Source organism: Natator depressus, chromosome 12 (genome assembly GCF_965152275.1).
Source record: "Natator depressus isolate rNatDep1 chromosome 12, rNatDep2.hap1, whole genome shotgun sequence".
NCBI classification, from domain to species: domain Eukaryota; kingdom Metazoa; phylum Chordata; order Testudines; family Cheloniidae; genus Natator; species Natator depressus.
Genome location: NC_134245.1, coordinates 998,565 through 1,015,734, shown reverse-complemented (window position 1 = coordinate 1,015,734; position 17,170 = coordinate 998,565). Strand labels below are relative to the sequence as shown.

General features: G+C 48.1%; 1 protein-coding gene across 4 annotated transcripts in view; it reads right to left on the bottom strand.

Moving 5' to 3' along the window:
• Nucleotides 1–17,170, bottom strand: part of CFDP1 (craniofacial development protein 1) — a 126,925-nt gene that overhangs the window by 15,130 nt on the left and 94,625 nt on the right. The gene's annotated exons all lie outside the window — the stretch shown is intronic.

The window sequence follows — 17,170 nt, the reverse complement described above, 5'->3', positions numbered from 1 at the left end:
TCCTCCTGCGTGCCTCCTTGTGGCCTCGTAGCAGCCCTGCAAGTGGTCCCTCGCCTCAGTTTCCTTTTGAGACCCCAATAAGTCCATGGAAGCAGATCTAGTCCATCAACAATACATAGTGCAGACAATCCCAAAGTATAATCCATATCACCCCAGTGCAAGCAGTCCTTGCTCTCACCATATTCCAGGGTTTTCCATCACAGCTAGGCTCCCTATGCATCCTATTCCACCCCAGCCCTTCCTTCTAGGGTGCAACCCCACTTTCCCCTGCAGGAACTCCTGCAGCCTCTCCGCTGGGAGAGCATCTTTACCAGGGAAGCATCCCTCCGCCCCCAACCCTCTCACGGTTACTCTGAGCCAGCTCTCCAACAAGGAGACATCAGCCGGTGAGCTCCTCTGCTGCTCCCCCTTCCTTCAGTCCTCTCTGGGTCCCTCCAGCTCAGAGCCAGCCAGCATCTACCTCTGCTGCTGCTCCAGTCCTGGCTCTCTGGCTTGAGGACATCAGCCAGCAAACCCCTCTTGCGGTTTCCCTGCCTTCAGCCTTCTCCCAGGAGCCACCTTGTCTCTCTGGTAGCTCTCATCCCCTGCCTACCCCTTTTATAACCCCCCAGGTGCTGCCTTGCCCTCTTTTCTGTTGAACCCACTTTAGGAGAGATCTTTGTGCTGCTGCATCCTCAGCGATTTGGAGAAGCCCATCAAGCCCTAGCAAATCTTTAAAAGCATGGCATTGCCCTGGCAAAGAGAGCCAATGGGGAATTACACTCTGCGTCAGAACACAGTGCAATCCTTCCTGCTCACCTGAGACATGGTTGGCCGAGGCAGGTTGGTTCACTGGACGGCCATGGAAGGGGGAGGTTTCGAGAACTTGGGTGAAGGCAGGTGAATCTATGTTATGAAGCATGGAGCCGCAGTGGTTTTGTTAAAGTCCCGTTATAATTATAGACCTGTTTTCCATGTGTTTTTCCACCAGCTCCCTCCCAGCACAAGACCTTTCCAGCCCCACACGAAGTGTTTTGGGGGGCTACCTCTTCTCCTTCCCACGTGCAGAGGGAGCACAAGATAAAACAAAGGACTTGGGAAGCAGCACAGGTGTGTACATCTTCACCCTAGACCAATGCAACTCTAGCCTATGGCCTCCTTCATAACTCTGAAAGTCCCTCCACCATGGGCCATCTCCCAGCTCACCAGGACTTTCCTACAAGCACCTAATGGAGCACACCAACATGGGATGCTGTTGAGCCACATTCAGTTCAGGCCCTAGGGTGGGGCTTTGATACCAAGGTGATGGGCACCTTACATCCCCCACAAAGCACTCCCAGACTCCTCTCCACCTCCTGCAGCAGAGAGAACACTGTATCCCTCCCTAGCACCTTCAATCAAAGATGTCCAGGCGTGGCTAGACAGTTGTCGTGTACGTCTCCCAGACCCACTGTGATGGAGGGTTTTCTCCTGTTTTCACACAGGGCAGAACTGACACCCAAAGAGATTCAGTGATTTTCCCAAGGTCACCAAGGGAACCTGTGCCAGAGCCAGGCACAGAACCTCCCCCTGGCCCTGTGCTGTTCTGTACCCACAACAGCCTCTGGAAGTTAGTTTACCTGGAGATTTACTGGTAAAAACGCTGGTTTGGAACTGCACTCTACACCTTCGGGGAAGGTATGGGCCAAGTCCCCAGTTTTAAAGAGAAAACACTTCAATCAAGTAATTCTGGGAGTCACTTTTGTAATGGTCTAGGTAGCGAGAGAGCTGAAACAGGCAGGAGCACAGCGCTGCCCAGGCACAAGAGAGGACATCCCACCATCAGTTCCCGGTTTGCTGAGGACAGCAGGCTGCACAATTCAAGGCCTCCGAGAAGACCCATTTACCTTGCTGTTGCATGGGATGGTAGACGCAAGACTCTTGGGGAAACGCAAGGGCTCAAGGGCTTTGCAGAGTCCCAACCACAAGAAAACCCAACCCCAAATTGCCAGATTAACCCTTTTCCTGCTGGCTGCTTGTGGAGAGGAAGGAAGGCTTTGGGGGCATCCCATATTGATGGTCTATACGGGACATTGGCAATCAAAAGCGAAGGGGAGCAACGGGATGGCACTTTGCTCCATATCACAGCTACGTCAGGCAGCACCGCAGAGGCCGTGTGTATTATCAGACCTTAGACCTGCTGCTACGCTCCTCTCTAGCTCTCCCTGAATTAGTGTCTGCAATGTTATTCCCTCGCAGTGCAGTCGAGGAAGCTGCGCTCCTGGCCTCCACCCACCACAGCGCTTGCCAATGGCACCGACCAGTTTAATGAAGTGCAGTCACTTGCCTTTCCTCCCACCCAGCTTTGACAGAGCAGGCTTGTCCCAGTAATTGCTACAGAGCGCAGTCACCTCTGCAGGAGCCTGGGCAAAGAGGGGCTCTGTCCCCTGACTCTCCCACAGTGCAGATACGCCAGGCGATGGCAGAGCCAGGCTGCCTGGGATTAGCGGAACAAGCAGGAAATCCCTAAATGTGGGGGGGAAAGGTGGGTGAGGCGAGGAACATCATCATTTTGCAAGGAGAAGGGCGCAGAGGGGTTAATAAACAGAAATATTTGTGCCTAGCAGGGGCTGCTGTGAAGCTGAATAGTTTCCTTAACTGCAGGAAATGGTTCTCATTAGACCCCAACCACAGCTGGGCAAGCTATGCAGCCAGTAAATACTTTCTCTGTCCTAAATGGAAGATTCTTACCCAATGCATTGCAGACCAGCAAGCCCACCCTCTCTTGTCCCAGGACAATGCGCCTGCATGTGAGAGGCAGTCTTAGCACCACCACAAAGAGAGAAGTTGTGTAGAAATCCTCAGTTCTGGCTCGCAGCCTAGAAGCCAGCGCTGGTTCTTGGTCGGCGACGTCTCTGAATCTGCCTCTTACAAATGGAGCGCTGGGGCCTCGGTCGCCCCGGGGACAGAGCATGAGTGGGGCATTACTCACCACAGGGCAGCTGCTCCCCGCACAGCAATGTGGGACAGCTGGGTTACCCTCTCAGAGAAAAGCCCTGTTTTCCCAGTCCTGGGCTAGGAACTTGCTGAAATGACCCAGGCTGGGGTCGCTCCAGCTTGGACAGTGACTAATCACAAAGGCAATGGCAGGCTGAGCTCAGCTGGACGCAAGGGGCTCTGCGACTCATTCACAGTGCAGGCTGCAAGTAACAATGCCACTCATGATGCAACATCCCAGTGCTACCCGCAGCGATGGCTGACACAGATCATTGGCAAGGAGGACACACTGATTGCTGATTGGGTTTAATAAAATAAACTCCCCATTTCATCTCCCACTCCCCTTGGCTTCCCCGCTCAGGCTCACCTGCCGCCTGGTCCTCTCCTCTCCTGGATTCTTGCCTGATAGTGGGTCCAGTGCTATCAGCAGCTCCAGGCTCCTCTTTCATGGCCACTCCGGCTGGTGGCTGGCCGTTCTACTCCCACAGGTGGCTCAAGGTACCAATATCTGAGAGCAGCTTCCACAGCCTTTTCTCCTCGTCTGTGTGGCAGAGGATCCTTGTGGGGGGAGGGCCTGGATTTTGGTAGGTGGGCGTCTCAGTGGGCTTCCAGGTGAGGTGGTTGATACTACTGAGGACTGGCTCTTTGCTTGGTGAAGGGGTGAAAGAGAAGGATGGGGAGGCCATCAGCCGGTATTTGCATTGATTGTAGTTTTAATTCTCTTCCCAGGCACTGACAGCCTTAGTTTAGGTGGATTTTTATGTATTTAAGTCTAATTAAATACATTTTCTAGTTCAGATTAGCAGTGTCCCAGCCTCACCATCTGGGGGCTGAGCAGTGGCCTGTGTGAAAGAGCGAAGTCTCCATGCCAGTCTAGCTTTGCTAAATTCACCTTGCGCAGAGGGCAGGGTGGAAGGGCCACACGAGGACTCTTTCCTCTTACCCAGAATGGAGGCCCAGGGAGCCCCTGGATGGAACGGTGCAGAGTTGTGTGCACTGCCGCTGCCCAGCCTGTGCCCTCTGGCTGGGCAGACAGAGGTACTCGGTCTCCAGACCTGCCACCCAGCACCTTTGTCCAGCCCTGAATTCCCCCAAGAGCTGCAGCCACTGAAATGGATTGTTTGATCATATGCTTGGGAAGCGGTGGGGTCGGGATTGTTTTAACATGTCACGCCTTTCTGGAAAGGACCAGCTCTAGAGTCCCATTCACGCTGCTGGGGGCATGGGAGGGGCAGGGCAGCGGCTCCAGGCCAACGTTCAAGAGTTTCCCTTAAATTTATTAAATGTCTAAGTCCCATCACCAAGAGTTGGCGACTGCTTCCCACGTGCCACTGCCCGACTCACACTAATGTACCAGCTTTGTCTGTAGGAACGTCATAGGACCCTCTGCCAGCTTTCCCTAAAGAGGGTGAAAGACATGTTATTACAACAGACATGGGGGCTCTCCCGCAGCTCAGCTGGGACTGGCCTGTGTTTTTTGAGCTGAAGCCCATCTTCCAGTGGGGGGCTGGGATTTCCAGCGAGTGTGTCCATTTCTTGCAGCTCAGGGATTTGGTTACACCATCAGACTTCAAGAGGAAACGTGTGCTCACCATCAGATGATGGGAATAGATACAAATGGCTCCGACCATGCAGGTCAGCGAGTTGAGAAGCTCTCACGAAAGCAGGACAGGGATTTTGAGGCCCTGAAACATGAGTCACATTGGCTTTCTAAAAACAACCTAGAGCGAGAGTTAGGAGCGTCTTTGTGCTCCCTGGAAGCTGAAAGAAAGGGAGTATGAATGGACACACTCATTGTCCTTGATGTAAGCACAAAGCATGCTGGGAGTCTTGCGACAGCTTGTCAGGGCATCACCTGCCAAAGCAATTTCTTCAGGTGTGCTGAGCACAGCCCCAGTGAACACTGCAGTGGGGAGGCGGCATCAGTTACTTCCTGCCTGGGAGGGTTGTGTGTGGGGGGAAATGACACTTCGTACACTCGCTATATTTCTTCAGTCAAGAGGCAGCCAGGCAGCTCTGTAGAGGAGGCAGAGGAAGCACTTGAAAGGGAGCTGTCACCTTTAAAGGGAAAACCAAGTTGTCTTGGATTTGCTTCTCCTCTGCTCCCAAGCCTCCAGGGCAGTGGGCTGAGTCTGTCTGCTCTCACAGCACCAAAGCATCATCCTCAGAGCATCAATTAGGCTTTCTGATAAGCAGCACAGGTGCAAGGGAACAGTTATCCAGCAGCCTGGTTCTCACCTCCTCTGCCTGCACGGCTCTCCACAGAAACCCCTCCAGATTCACCACTCCGCATACGAAACAAAAAATCTATGTACCCTGGAGAGCCACCTCTCCTACCTCCCAGAGCCACACTGCCACCCCCTCCCACTAGAACCAGACACTTTCCTTTCCTCCCACCCAATTAAAGCCCTCCCAGAGCCAATCACTTCGGCACCCACCAGAGTGCTCCCCTACAGCCATACAGCCAGCCACTACAACACCTGCCACCCCCCCAATTCAATAAGTGCCTCCAGGAGCTCCCTGCACCCTCCCTGTGCCAGGCACCTCCCCTTGGCAATGCACAGGGCACGCTTCGGCTCAGCTCCCCCACTGGTACAAAGAGACGTAGCTTCATTAAAGCCAACTGGTGGCAATGGAGATAGGCTGATTTTCACCAGCTGAGGATCTGGCCTCTCACATTCTGCACTTAGGATGGAAGAATCCCATGCACCGCTACAGGCTGGGGACCGACTGGCTAAGCAGCAGTTCTGCAGAAAAGGACCTGGGGATTACAGTGGACGAGAAGCTGGATATGAGTCGGCAGCATGCCCTTGTTGCCAAGAAGGCCAACGGCATATTGGGCTGTATTAGTAGGAGCACTGCCAGCAGATCGAGGGAAGTGATTATTCCCCTCTATCACCACTGGTGAGGCCACATCTGGAGTACTGAGTCCAGTTTTGGGGTCCCCCACTACAGAAAGGATATGGACAAATTGGAGAGAGTCCAGCGAAGGGCAACGAAAATGATCAGGGGCTGGGACACATGACTTATGAGGAGAGGCTGAGGGAACTGGGTTTGTTTAGTCTGCAGAAGAGAAGAGTGAGGGGAGATTTGATAGCAGCCTTCAACTATCTGAAGGGGGGTTCCAAAGAGGATGGAGCTCGGCTCTTCTCAGTGGTGGCAGATGACAGAACAAGGAGCAATGGTCTCAAGTTGCAGTGGGGGAGGTTTAGGTTGGATATTAAGAAACACTATTTATTTCACTAGGAGGGTGGTGAAGCACTGGAATGCATTACCTAGGGAGGTGGTGGAATCTCCATCCTTAGAGGTTTTTAAGGCCCAGCTTGACAAAGCCCTGGCTGGGATGATTTAGTTGGGGTGGGTCCTGCTTTGAGCAGGGAGTTGGACTAGATGACCTCCTGAGGTCTCTTCCAACCCTAATCTTCTGTGATCAAATCTTGCCCCGCACAATGCTGGCACAAGTGACAGCAAATGTTCCTTTGCTCTTCCCAGACCAGTTCAAGCTCCGATGCGCCCCATAGCAGTAAGGGTGCAGCAGAAAGGTGCCAGGCCACCGTGGCAAAGCGCTGGCTTCTACCGCTCTGTGAGTTGCCTTGTAGCAGTCTCCCCCACCAACAGGTGCAAAGAGTCCTTCTCTGCTGGGATGGCAAATCCCCACACGCTGCCCTGGTGATGTATCAAGCCCGTCAGGTGCAGCTCTAGACTGCGTTCCCAGACCAAAGTGATAAGCGCGTTGTATGTGTGCTAACCCAGAGGCTCATAGAGACAGACAAAACTGGCTGGCATTTCTTTTCCCTGATTGGCATTGTTTCCCAAACTGGCAATGGCTGGGGGCGTGGGGAGGGGTTAGCACGTTCTCTGACCAGCAGGTGTTTAAAAAGCCCCAAACCCAACCAACGTGCTCTTAAGCTGTGGGTGGAAATGGAACACTTCAGAGGGAAATTGAGATAAAAGGGAGAGGGTGGATGCAGTTACATAGTTGGCAGGTTTTAAACAAGTTTATTTTGGAACCCAGACTGTAGGATGAAGGGGACGCCGGCCAAGCATGGCAGCAAGGAAAGGGTCGGTCAGGGCAGCATAGTGAGAGGAAAACCCTGCCAGGTCAGATATCTGTGCCTTTCCACACACTCTGCTTGCCCAGGTGGGAGCAGCTGTCGAGTGTTTATACCCTGACAGCGCCGACAGATCAAGTCAAGGAACATGCTCAGACCCCAGTGGGTGCAATTCTGTGCCTGTAATCCCACCAACAGAGTAACTTTACTTCTATTGAAAGTCCAGTGGGGTGTCTGGCAACTGATGCGGTTAGCATTTCCCATTGACAAGCCTGCATTGCCAGCAGGACAGTGCCCTCCAAAGCAGCATGGTGGAGCACTGGCTCTAGAGGGACGATTGCCACCTAGTGACTCATCAGCTCCTCCTGCAATCCCAGTGCACTCCTCGGAGGTCTTTCACGCAAGAGCTGACCTGACCTGCTTAGCTTAGGGGATAATCCAGGATCACAGCACAAGGTGGGATAGCTGCAGGCCAAAATGAATGTTTAAGTCAGACAGCTATTGGGGCAAGAGAGGCCATAACCTCCCCGAAGTGTGGGGAAGTCTCCTGCACCAATTAAGGAGAAGGGGAGACATCTGATTTGCCTTGCAGCCCAGGTGTGTCGTGTCTGCACACCCACACATTTGCATTCAGCTCCATTACTTTAATAGCCCCCCTGTCTATTAGCAGCCTTCTACTTTTATGGCATCAGCCATGAAGGGCTCATCTACCACCCCTTCCGCAAGCCAATCACCGACGGCACCTTTTGATCCCACCGAAAAGTGCTTCGGGTGATGCACAATCACCTGAACAATTCAACAGCAGCGGCAAAGGCCAAGCAGCACTTGAAAAAGAGTCACGTATTTGGGCGCAGGTGTTTTTAGAAACACCTGTAACATAATTTGCTTGCCCGATTACCGAGATGCCAGACAGTCAACTGGTCATTTGAGTGTGCCGTTATCTCAAGGGGGGGGCATGACTCTAAATACCTGGGCTCAGAGCCTCAGTTGACTTCAGAGGATCAGCACTGACTTGCTGAAGATCTGGCCTTTGCATGCTAAGAATTCAAGAGAAAAAGGAATTTACATTGCTTCTGTCACAGTTCAGGGCAACCTCTATTGCTCCCCTCATGGTACAGCATGGTCCCGGCTTCTCAGCTGTCACCTCTCTAGGGCAGAGACCTGCGTCTCTCTCCCTCCTGAACGGGGTTTTTCCAGGCTGCACAGTTCCCTGCCTACACTGTGAGCTCCGCAGCAAGCTAGACAACCTTCTGCTGTCTGCGCTTTTTTTTCTCCTCAGAGGCTACAAACAGGACAATTGCCCAGAGTTACAAGTTACCACACAGCTCTTTCTAAAGCAAGCACATTTATTTGTCAGCACTGCATAGAAAACACATTTAAAACAGTAAAAGAACCTACACACATGCTAATAAACTCACTAGAGATCATCCCAACTCCAACAAAGGCAGGTGAACAGTCCTTCCAACCCCACCATGGGATTTTTCTGTGATTGCAAGTTCATAACAGCTTTTAGAACAAACACACCCATTCATAGATTAGCCTTTCCTTCATACAGTGGGGTGCAATCAGCAAGACAATGTTTCTCTCCTCAGGCGAAGCTTCAAAAGTTTGAGTCCAGGTGAGAATTTGCATTTGCCTCCCCCCAGGTATTTTCTAGGAAACCCACTTACCGTGGTTTGTCTCGAAAGTTCCTTCTCATCTGGCACATTGTTTAAAAGCATGCTTTGAAGCTCACAATACTTCCTAAGGTTTCCAGTGGCCACATCTCTCCCCTAGAGGAGTTACACATAATCCCACAATAACACATGAACTTTGCATTTAGAATACAATGGACTCCAAAGCTATTTAAACTTAATTCATTTGCATCTCCCAAAGACACTGCAGGAAACTGCTGGATGTGTCTTAGCTGCTATAAAGAGACACTTAATTTTGACTACTGCAACCATAGCCATGCTACTCCCCATGCAAGTCCTGGCTCCATCAAAATCAGTAGCAAACCTCCCACTGAATTTAGCCCAATGGGAGCCTTGCTATTTACTTCAACAGGAGACGAAATTGCCTCCTTTCCACCTGTTCTGCTAATGATACCAGCCTCGGTGAGTTCTGTGTGAGGCATTGGAGCCTGTCTCCACGCTGCGCCCCCACACATGCTCACCCCATCAGAACCACCTACCACTACCACGACACACTCAGGATGGGAGCTGGCCAAGACAACTTCCTCGTAGGTCATTTATTTGATAGGTCTGTGTGGTTTGTTTTTAAGGAGGAGATATTGAAAAGTACAGGGCAGTTCTGACTTTTGATGGGACTTGGGCACTGAACTGCCCTGTGCTCTTGAAAACGTCCTCTTACATCCACTGTGCTATGCACACACTGATAATTAACTGTACAGTCTTGTTACTGTCCTCTCTTCCTCCCCACCCCACTCCCATCCCCCATTTTATCTCTCTTCCATCATGTAATTTACTAGACTGAAAACCCTTTGAGCCAGGGACTTATTTTAAGCATCTGCATGCTGCCAGGCTCACTTTTCGGCACTCAATGAATAAAAAAGGTTACATTTAATTTTTTTTTTAAGACTATAATAGGCAACGTGCTAGGTGCTGTGCAGGCATATGGGAAAACATGGCTGCTGTGCTCCAAAGAGGTTGCAATTGAAAAAGACAAAAAGGAGCAGGACATGGATGCAGTGTCCAAGCCTAGCGATCGGAGCAAGGTGGATAAAAATTGAAGTATTTTTTTAATTTGAATCGGATTTTTTTATTTTGTTATTTCAATTAGAATCAGTTTTTCTTTTTTAAAATAAACCTGTTTAAAATGAAATCTGAATTTAATAGAAAAATGTTAAGACCTAAACTTATTATAATTCGGTTGTATATCTGAAACGTGTTTTGATCAGAGATGTTTATGTATTCAAAACATTTAAGGTTGTTATATTTCATAAAAACAAATTGTATATGCTGTTTTGTGTATTTCTTTAAATTCCAGTTACCATCCTAATGCAGCTTGACACAAACCATGAGCAAAAAGTTAATTATCTAGTAAATAAGCAATATCTCATTCACCATTTTCTAACGTGCTAAAAATGCACAATTAATAAGAATCTGAAAATATTAAGTGATGTCATGTGACGAAGTGGAAATGTTCTTAATGTTTTCTCCGAATACTGTGTGGGTGCCTCAGTTTCCCCTATGCCTTTCTTAAGTATGTAGGTGGTGGGATAAGGGTGTGTGATTGTTGCAGAGCAGTAGGCAGATGTGATGCTGTCTGTACAGAGAATGGCTGACACCCTGTCTCCTGGCAACCGATGGCCTGGGCCCCTCCCCTGCAAAGGTGCCAACTGAAGGCGTTGGAGAACAAAGAGATCAGGTGGCCTCCTGGCCCAGGAAAGAAACAAAGGCCAGAGGAGGGGCTGGAGGGTGCTTCAGTTTAGAGCTGGCTGGGGAAATGGAGGGAGGCCCAGAACCGGGGTCTGGGCTCCCTACCCCCCTAGATGAACCTGACTGAGGGGTCCTGTTCCCTGTACCTACAAGCTCTGTTTTAGACCGTGTTCCTGTTATCTAATAAACCTCCTGTTTTACTGGCTGGCTGAGAGTCACGTCTGACTGCAGAGTTGAGGTGCAGGGCCCTCTGGCTTCCCCAGGAGCCCTGCTTGTGAGGACTCGCTGTGGGAAGCGCACAGTGTGAGAAGAGGATGCTGAATATTCCGAGGTTCAGATCCAGGAAGGTCGAAGCTGTGTAAACTTCTTGCCCTGGAGACAGTATGCTCAGAGAGAGGGGGCATGCTCCCCCAGAGTCCTGACTGGCTTCGTATGGAGTAGTTCCAAAGCATCGCCCGGTGACTCCGTGACATATCATTACCTAAATAAGTTGACATAGTTATAGTGAACCCACCGAGGAAGCAAACAGATGTACCAAATATAGCGTAAAAGCTCTACTTACTTGTAAATCAACATGTTTTAATGAGAGTGCACACCTTTCTTTAGAAAAAAACTGATGCACAAATGGAAAAGTTGATTTAAAAAATGGATGATTTAAATTGCCTTGATTTAAATCAATCCATCCTGGCATGGGGACTGAATGGCACATACCGTGGAAATGCCAGGAGGGATTCTGGGTATGAGATATGTACAATTCTATTTTATACGTGTATGTCTTTGTACAGAGCTTTGCATAATGGGGTCCAACCTGGTCGAGGCCGCAAGGGGCTACTGCAATATGCTGAACAGTCGTGACAGACTGTGCAGGCATACATACCCATCTCCCCAGACGTGTCAGTTATCGAATGAATGCTCCTCTCCAAATGAATAATGATGGTAACGAAAATGAATGTGCAATGCTGAAACCCTAGTGGATTACCAGTCTCAGAGAAAGGAACGTTTGCATAACCATCAAAACCACACAGACTTTTCCCCTTGGGTTAAATCTCACCAGGGCTCTTAAAAGAAGTACAAAAGTAGCAGTCTAACCAGTGATTAGTACAGAGGACTGGGAATCAATATCTCCCCACCCCTCCTTCCCACACCCTGGAACCTGTCACCTCTGCGAGGAACAGAGTTTAGATCTTTCACCATCATTACAAAAATAAAAGGGGCTGCCAGACGGTGGCTGTGACGGGCAGACTGCTACACCTGGAGAGGCCAGTGGCCAGGCTTCAGACATGATGACATGTGGGCTTCATCAGCACAGAGACCCAAGGAAGGACATGACAGGCCAAGCGCAAGGCTATCATTGACATGGTGAGGACTGCTCGAGGCAGTGGCAGGGCTTGCTAGTGGCACAGTCAGAGCTGGATGTATTTTTGTCTAAGTCAAGTCAGCGGGGAATAAAGATTTGTTACAGAAGACAAAATGTCATTCCAACTTCCTGGTGGTAGCGATTGACAGAAGGTCAGATTGCCACGCTAAGATTCGGACTTGTATTTTATTGCTGTATTTATATATTAATCCAGTGCAGGGGATTTACATGGTACTTTTCAAGATATACAATGCACCCTAGCTATTCCATAGTGCTTTTCTCCTGTGATCTCAAACCACTTCACCAAGGGGGATAAACAGCATGATCCCCATTGACATGATGGGGAAACTGAGGTAGAGGGGTAAACTACAGTGTTTTTCATTAGTAGATCTCAAAGTGCTTTAAAAAGGAGGTCAGCATCATCACCCTCAATTTACAGATGGGGAAAACTGAGACAGAGAGCAGCAACATGACTTGCCAAAGGTCACACAGAAAGCAAATGGCAGAGATCCCCGTTCTCACTCCCAGTCCAGTGATCCCTATGAGTGCAGACGACCGTTCAAGCTTTATAAACGCTTTACAAAAGTCCCCCTCCATCTTTGATTTGCCTTTCGGAAGCACGGTTCTGGAAAGCTATGTGGCAAACACATAGCTCAAACTACAGCCATAGTTGGGGGTGGGAAGGCATTTTCCCCAGATCAGATTGGCAGAGACCTGGGGGGTTTTCGCCTTCCTCTGCAGCATGGGACACAGGCCACTTGCTGGGTTGAACTACAGTAAATGATGGATTCTCTGCAACTAGAAGCCTTTGAATCATGATTTGAAGACTTCAGCAACTCAGCCAGAGGTTAGGGGGCCTATTACATGAGTGGGTGGGTGAGGTCCTGTGGCCTGCAATGTGAAGGAGGTCAGAGTAGATGATCATGATGGTCCCTTCTGACCTTAAAGTCTGTGAGCCTCTGACCTGCAAGTTTCCTTTCTCAGCAGGAAAACCTCATCAGGGAATGGATGGGAGTTTCCTGCCCAGCTCAGAATGTTTTGGGAAGAGACTGCTGCCATGGAGAGCACACTTCCTGCTGGCGGGACGAAGGAAAATATTTCCCTGGAGCCTTTTAAAAATAGTTGCTAAGGGCTTGTCTACACGGTCAAAGTGCCCCAGCACAGTTAAAGCCTTGTGTGGACACAGCTAAAGTGGCAAGAAGGTGCTCCCAGCGGTGTAGGGAATAAGTTATCCTGGTAGCAGGCCCCTTTATACCAGTATAACTACATCCACAGTAAGGGACCATACTGGTATAATTATGTTGGTGCAAAATCACCCCCACCTTTAGGCTTTGTCTACACTGCCACTTTACAGAGCTGAAACTTTCTCACTCAGGGGTGTGAAAAAACACTCCCCTGAGCGATGCAAGTGTCAGTGCTGTAAAGTGGCAGTGTAGACAGTGCTGGGAGCTACGCCTCTTGTGGGGGTGGTTTTTTTACAACGCTGGGAGAGCTGCTGTGACTACACAGCCACATTAAAGTGTTGCCGCAGCAGTGCTTTAACATTGCTAGGGAAGACATACCCTCAGTTCCACCAGTACAAAAACTGCACATAGGCCAGGGCCAACTCTGGCTCCTTTACAGGATGGTGCGTCAGGCTGTTATAACCTACGTTCTCACTGCAAAGTAGGCAGGTGGCCAGCTTGGCCAAAGAGAAACCCAGCTCAAGCCTGGGAAAGAGATTTTCCTGTGTGGATGAAAGAGGGGATAAGGGGCAACAGCTAGCAAACGAATTCACAGAGCAGCCCAGCTTCATATGCTGCTAAGAACGATGGGATACCCCATCAGTCATCCATCCCAGCCCACGAGCTAGTCCAGAGACACTGTGGATGTGGTTACATGGATCTGGCCTGGGTAGGGCTTGCAGTGGGGACACCCAGGGCTAGGTTAGCCCAGGCTAACTCTGCAGTGAAGACATACTCTGATTGGCAGAGATTTCTAAAGCAGACACAGCAGGCAAGCTAACTACATTATAATGATTGTGCATGCACATCAATGGGGATTTAAGTGAAGCAGCCCTGGCTTTTGATACTGTGAGGACAGCAATGATTCCAACCCACTTCTAACCACCTATTCCTCCTCTCACACCTGACCACGGGTCTAGGGTCTGCCCTGTACACACCGCTGCACCCCTTTAAAACTAAATCAGTGAAACATCACACCTTTACTTGTATCAATGCAACTTCTGGGTGGACACCAGCCACTTTAAATACAAGGGAAATAAATAATCCTCTGATTTATTATGTTATATGCACAGATGGGGTGAGGTTGAACATTGGTGTACCCAAACCTTTATATTTTTGTGATGTATTTAAAACATTTATAAAAATAAACTGTGAAAAAAACAACCCTCTAAATTAATGGCACATGTCAAATAGAAGTGCTGAATTTCATTTCTTTCACCATTCGTGGGATAATTTCACCATCAAGGTGTTTTTCTTCCTTTTAGTCTATAAACTCTGTGGGTTGGTCAACCCACCAGTTTTGTACTGATTTAACTATACCAGTTTAGAAAACAGATACAGTTAGATCAGACCCCCAATATGGATGTATAAAGGTGCTTGCATTGGCATATTAAGACAATAAGCTATCTGTGTAAGCACCTTCATATCGCTATAACTTTGTCCATGCTAGTGGGTGTTCTGAATTAACTAGATCTGTTTCTAAACTAACATAGTTAAATCAGTACAAACACTTGTGTTTACACAATGGGTCAGACAACTGGTATTCTTATATGGCTGTCCATGTAAGACTGGCATACCAATGGCAGATAGAAAAAAAGGACAGATTCAGTGGTATTTTGTTGCCTGTAAAGCTGAGCAAATTATCAATTTTTTGGTAAGGGGGCAGGGGAACCGAAATATTAAAAAAAAAATTTTTTTTTGTTCAGTTTGAGCTGTAATTGCATCGTTTGGGTTTTTTTTCCTCACTGTAATGTAATCCTCGCACACCCAAAATTTCATTGTAGGTTGAACAAATGTTTTATTTGACCCAAAAAACCAATCAATCAATCACTGTGTTTCATTTCCCGGTGTTTGTTTCCCTTTGTTTGGGTTTTTAATATAAATCTAGATTTTTATATATATATAAATCTATAAATATAAATCAAGAGGACACATTTTGAAATGAAAAGTCAACATGTTTTATTTTGAAATGGTCAAAACACACCCCCTCAACTTTAAAAACAAATCATTTTTTGAGCTGAAACCATTTGCCAAATTCCCAAATTTCTGTGCCCCACAAAATGCATTTTTGGAAATTTTTTTATTTGCTGAAAAAACCTCCCCTGGCTCTAATTACATGGTCCAATCTGGCATATATACCACAAGGTAGCAGTGGACTCTGTTAGTGTTTTAGCTAAATTCAGCTCACTAACATTGGTGACAATTTTGAGTAACATCCTTCAGTGACGTCTATAGCTAGGCATGGAAATAAACGAGAATTGACTTTCAAAGCTACTAAGCGCTCAGCTCCTGCAGACCAAGGGAGTTTGGTCAAATGTTTAAAATCAAACCACCGGCCACCACAGCTCTAGGCTGGGATTAAGCCTGGAACAGAATTTACTTAAAAGGAATTTGCCTGAGAAAAGGTAGGAGCAGCTGTAATCATCTGCACAAAATTACTCCACTGTGCTACCTTAAAAACATCTATATTCCTTCCTGCCAAACTATTCAGATTTTAATTGCTAATTGAGTTTATTAAAAAAAAAAATTTGCTGGCGCACAGAACAGAAATTCTTCCTCTCTTTTCATGGAGGCAAACTCCATCCCCTTTTGTTTAATAGCAGCTCCTTTGTTTAGAATTCCAGTTCTAAGCAGCCTTGAAGTATTCTGGGAATGGCTTGGTTACGATATCCCCTCCAGACTGATGCCTTGACTCATTTCTAGCCAGCCGAGAAGCTGCTTCAAATTGCGTATAAAAAGTAACGGTAATGGAATTGTTCCAAGACTAAAGGGATTTCAAAGTGAGTGACTTTGGATGATACAGCAACTGGTGCAATTCCCACACTGTTTTTTTTTTTAGCCCTATGTGCCTTGCGGTAGTATAACTGCATGGAGCGTGTAACATCCTACGCAGCAGATCCTGAGAACGTGCCCTGCGCTCATCTTCCAGCAAACGGGTGCCAGGCTTCATCAGTGTGCCCACGTAAAATGACAGAGGTGGTCTGATAGATGCCTGAGCTTCAATTTTGATCAGCTTCCCACTGTGTCAGCTTAATGCCGTACTCTGATCAAAACAAGGCAAGAGAGCCAAGATGGGGGCAGGGCAGAAAGGGATTGAAAGAACAATGCATCTGACAGGCTTGTAAATGTTCAGATTCAAAACAAAACATGCTGCTTCCCATCAGCAGATGTTTGCAAAGTCCAGCAAAAAAAGAAGAGAGAACTAAAAGAGAAAGACTGCCCAGAATTAAAGCAGGCCTCTCCAGCCTAGCACAACTGTATCTTTACAACAAGAAATAAGTGAGGGTTTCTTGAAACCCAATGGACCAATTGCTTTGCCATTCCATGGAAAGACAAATCGTGCAGACTGCACACAATCTAGTGTCAGCTAGTGGTGAGCTTGCGCTGGCAGCATGTGGGACTTTGGGGGCTGATAAACATTTGTACATTGCTACATGCAGACATAAAACCTGAACTGGGAGTCAAAAATGCTTAACTGTTTTGGGGGCGGGGAGTACATCACCACTGCAGGCATGAGAATTTCATTTCTTTTTACAAGACGGTTCCATTCAAAGATTAAGAAATTGCCAAATGGGACACACCCTAATATTTGAGGGGTGGACGTAAGCAGGAAAAGCCCTAAAGCTCCAAAAAGGTAAAAAACAACACAGTCCAACTCAAACGAAAGAAAGAAGTCAGGGCTAGCTACTGAAAGCGTCTTATAGGAGAAAGGGTACAGCGGGGCCAAACTTCCAGCTCCTTGCTAGCTGCAGTGCTATCAACTTTCTTATTTTATCACGAGCCTCATGATACCTGGTATTCTTATGGAAGCCCCAGCTCCTGGAGTCATGTGATTAGGAGAAACTCTAGGCTTGCCTTTGTTTTTGAAAGTGAATTTCTAAGCCTCATGGTTGTGGAGAAAGGTCCGGTTTTCAAGCCTCAGTGCTCCCCAAAGGCTCTCAAACCAGAAAGCAGAGAAAAAAGCCCCATTTTTTTAAAAAAAGTATAGAATCATAGAATATCAGGGTTGGAAGGGACCTCAAGAGGTCATCTAGTCCAACCCCCTGCTCAAAGCAGAACCAATCCACAACGAAATCATCCCAGCCAAGGTTTTGTCAAGCCTGATCTTAAAAACTTCAAAGGAAGGAGATTCCACCACCTCCCTAGGTAACGCATTCCAGTGTTTCACCACCCTCCTAGTGAAAAAGTTTTTCCTAATATCCA